Source organism: Grammomys surdaster, unplaced genomic scaffold, assembly GCF_004785775.1.
Source record: "Grammomys surdaster isolate TR1022 unplaced genomic scaffold, NIH_TR_1.0 312686, whole genome shotgun sequence".
Lineage (NCBI taxonomy): Eukaryota > Metazoa > Chordata > Mammalia > Rodentia > Muridae > Grammomys > Grammomys surdaster.
The window spans coordinates 475-4910 of NW_021626306.1; the positions used below are offsets into that span (position 1 = coordinate 475).

At 49.9% G+C, this 4436-nt stretch overlaps 1 long non-coding RNA gene across 1 annotated transcript; it reads right to left on the reverse strand.

Moving 5' to 3' along the window:
* Positions 1-1338: 1338 nt before the first annotated feature.
* LOC114616256 lies at positions 1339-2847 on the reverse strand. Its single transcript, XR_003710609.1, has 3 exons — positions 2752-2847; positions 1676-1739; positions 1339-1394 (listed from the first exon to the last, which is right to left on the reverse strand). It is a non-coding gene; the product is annotated as an uncharacterized LOC114616256 (long non-coding RNA).
* Positions 2848-4436: the final 1589 nt, after the last annotated feature.

Below are 4436 nucleotides of genomic sequence, written 5' to 3' on the forward strand. Positions count from 1 at the left end.
GTTTATGGTATTGACACCCTATATGCTAGACAGCATACACCGGGCACTCTGAAAACATTAGTTGAAAGACTAAATGTGAACACGAATTCCCTACACCACCATCACCATCTATTTTCTTCTTTTTAAGTAGAAGAAAGGAGCAATGTGCACGGCTCAAAATAGAATGAACTGAGCTCTGGAGGGCAGGTGGGAAAGCCAAAAACTCCAATAGACTGTGCCTTTCACAGTGTGATCCTCTGAATCCACCTCTCCTGGAACCTCAGATGTCCTGAGCACGGGTTTCTCCCTGTGCATTTATTCCTTCCCTGCCCCCCCTCCAAATAATTTTCTGCCCCACAATTCCTTCCTGACCTAAGAAATGACTCTGCTGTGAAATCTTGCAGTGGGAGAAATGACTCTTACTTCTTTTCAGCAGGGGATGAAAAGCCCAGGCATCTCACAGAGGCCTAGGACCTGAGCAGTGCCTGGAAATAGGCCTCTCAGCCCTCTGGTGGTGCCTGGGGCCCAGCTAGAGCTCCACAAGTGGCACGGTCAGAATTTTACCCTAAGCAGACAAAGTAATAACAGAGACTGGTGAGAGCCCCCACCCCAAATTCAACCTGAAGCCTTGCCCAATGCCTAAGCAGCAGCTGAGATTTCCCAGCCTGTGGAAGAAACTCTGGAAAATCAGGTGGATGGAATCCATTTTCTGGTTTACCTTTCCCAGTCCTAAGCCTTAAAAACTAGGAGAGTTTTTCTGAACTCCAGATCAGCTCAAGGACAAATCTACCAGGTTCCCTGGGCAAATCAGCCCCGGGATTCCCCCAGCTTTCCAGTCAAGCCCAGGGAAAAGGTACCTCTTACCTGCACATCACCTCGTGTGTCAGGAGAACTCTGCACATTTCGGGATTCTTATTCTGTCCCTCATAGGCTATGGGCTGTCAGAAAGGAGACATGGACAGGATGGAGGCTTTAGAACAAGCACTAAATCAGTTCCCTCTCACTAGCTGTTAGGAGAGCTCCCGCCTCTCAGGCAGCACAGAACCAGAGTCTTTGCCTGGTTAATAAACAGCCCAAAGAAGTTTGCTCTTAGTTCTTAGCAAAGAGGAATTCTCCAGCGAACTGAATCTTCAATAATTGTTTGCTGTCTTCAGCCCTTCATTTATCACCTCCCAACACCCAGCATTTCCCCATAGCAGATGAAACAGGGCCACCAGAGCAAAGGGGAGGGGGCTCCCCCAGAGCGAACTTGAGGTAAAGAGAAGTGTGAATCCCATACTGTAAATCATGCAAGAGGCAGAAGTCACCAGACAACCAGAGGAAGAAGGGAGCCAACGGTAGGCTCCCTTCTAGTCTCACCTGTTTGGTGACAGAGTCGATGAGCCTGACATAGAGGTCCTGCTCTGTAAGGACACCTGTGTGGGAGGGGACAGGCGGTTTGCAAGGATGGCAAAGACCCTCTCCCATCTTAACCCTTTCCCTGCACTGGAGCCTGATCCAGTCAGTCAAGCCACAGACGCCTGGATGGAATTGACAGAAAGGGAGACACCCCTCCACTCCCATCCCAGACCAAGGCTCCCCACAGGACTGCCCTCACTAGCCTTCTACCTCCCAAGCACAGTAGGAGGTAATCACAGCAGCGACCAGACTTTGCTGCTTGAAGGCTGAGTGCTTGCTTGCCCATGAAGCCACTTACCCTTGCTGTAAAGGAGCTGTAACTTGTAATGAGTACCATTGTTGGTCTTCTCATTGCCTTGCTCCTGAAAAGACAGAAACCCTTCATTCTTGAACTTTTAAGTGACACCTCACACACACACACACACACACACACACACACACACACACACACAACCCCGTGTCCAGACTCAGACCAATGGTCAAGGAACATTTCCCACCATTGGCCATCTTGGGAATTTTGTCAAGGCCTACAGCCGCTTGACCTTGACCAGCCCTTGTCTCTCTTTTAAAAATCTCGTAAGTGTACCCCTGCTCGGACTCGGACTCCAGCACCAATTCTGTCTTTCAGCAGTCCCCACCCAGTCTTTCTGACCTTGATGAGCTCCTGAGCTACTCTCTGCAAGAAAAAAAAAAAGCTAAACCTGCCTGTCCTTTAGAAAAAGCAATATTAGCTGTGGTTCCGCAAAAAAGCCGGGAGTGACCATTACCAGGGCTCAGGGGCTTGGCAATGAGCTACCCCAGGTTTCCCTTTCTTTGCTCAGCCAATGGGCTCCATCCCTGCTGTTGGGCATATAATGGTTTAGGTAAACAAGCCTTCATTTAGGATCAAACATAGCTCTCAAATTAGGGTTTGAATTCAAGGGAAGCGCTTAGTTGTTGGGGGAGTAAGCGAGCCATGGAAGGCTGCCCTGAGTTCCCACAGAAAACTCAATCCACCCACCTACACCCCTGCCCTCTTTCCCACTGCAGAGAGAAAATAATAATAATTTCAAAAAAAAAAAAAAAACAACCTGGAGACTGACAGCGGCAGCGTTGGGTATACTTTTAAAACTAGGTCTAAAGAACTTTTTCCACGGGGTCAATCGATGGCCTGCCGCTATTGCTATTACTGACCCCAAGGCTAGGGCGCACAGCCGCAAGCGCCTGGTTTGGAGTACGGGCTCATTGAGATGCGGAGGGAAATTCACTGAGTTAGAAGCTGAGGGTGAGATGCCTCAATTTATCAACCCTGATGATGCGAGCGGGAGTGTCACAAGTGACAGATGGAATCCTTAGTGCCGGGTTGGAAGGGGAGGGTTTAAGGGGTCCGCTTACTTTGTCGTTCTCCACAAAGTCCACGAAGGCCGTGCGCTCAATCTCCACCGGCTGTCCCTGCCTATCTTAGAGCGCCAGAACAAAATGAAAGAAGTTGGATTTCCTCAAGTTAGAAGGAGGTTGCTTTTCAAAGTGGGCCTGGGACAGGGCAACTCCACTGCACAGGAAGTGTTGGGAGAGAGAAACAGGACAGGGGAAAAGAGAGAAAGACTGGGTGTTAGGCAGTTACTAACATGCCCAGACAATATTGCAGAAGGGCCAGGAAGTCCACTGCCCGGAACTCAAGACCCGAAACCTTCAGGGCCTTTATCATTTCTGATTAAGAAGCACACTCCCTCAGAGGGGTTGCAATAGACACCTTCCTTCCACTGCCCAGAATCCCGTCAAAATTCACTTTTAGTAGAATTGAAAGACCAGGGCTACTGGCCGGAGTCCTAAGAAGCGCTGCTAAACCCCAGGTGCCTGCCCCAAAACTCAAAGCTGTGACACAGATAGGGATAGGGTTCTTTTGCATTTGAACAAGTGACTCCCTGTAATTCCTGGCTAATGAATTTCTGGACCTGCTCCACAGGCTACAAGATTGGAAGCCTGGAGCCCAAGCCTCTGCCCTCACGACTTGCCTTACTCTACCGAAATTTGCATCCAGGATAGCATCACCGCAAAAATCCCTACAGTCATTGCTGGCGATAGTGGACCAGGGTTGAGGACGACCTTCGCCCTCAAGAGCCGCTCCACGTGGAGAAGCCAGAATGTTAAGAGACAATCAGAGTCCTGGCCAGAGACCCGGGCGATCCTCGTTCAAGCGTTTTCTCCAATTCTCTGACTCTGTAAAGCTGGACCCGGAGCGCTCCAGAGCCTTGAATGTGTACACAAGACCTCCCTATATACCTAGCTCTGATTGTGCCACATTTGACTAAAAACTTTGTGGAGCCGACGAATTGACAGATGGTGAGGGCAGCCTGGTGGCCCTGAGGTCTTCTGGATTCTTCTGCTGGGCATGGTCGCAGGCACTTTTTTGAAATGTATAATTTTGGCTAGACCACAACAGACTGCTGTCTCAAACTTTAATAAAGTACATTTTATTTCGGACGGGAAGACAGGAGGGAGATGTCATTAAGCCCCGCTAAGGAGCAGATCTACGGAACTGCCTTAGTTCCCTCGGCTTGTCACTGGAGCGAGCTTTTGAGAGCCGTGGCCTCCGCGAAGTACCATCTGCTTCAGGGATAACTGAGCATTCGACTCCAGAGGAGTGGCAATCGGGTACGGCAGCTGCCACTTCAGTCGTCCAGCTTGTGCCCTTTGCTGCTACTCCTTGAAGGGTGGCAGCCAGTTCGCTCTACCCGGGACACCTGGAGATATGGCCTGTCTGCAAAAAAGGTCATTTCTCAATGTGATGTCAAGATTTAAGGAGGTTGGCACAGAACACGGAGGGAGAGACAAGAGTCGTGGAAGAAGTTTGTGGGCTCTTGGAGAGGGTAAAGGAGCTGCCTCTTGAAGACCTGGACACGAAGGCCACAAAACTCATTTCAGAAGCGACGGTGAGAAGCGGGACTAGAGTGTCTTTGTGGGATGGAACCCTAGACAAGTCTAAACCATCCGTACATGCGAAGATTTGGAAACAAAATCAACTTGAGGAACCCGCAAAACTGGAGGCTGGTCTTCTCTGTGGCTCAGGCAACGGATCT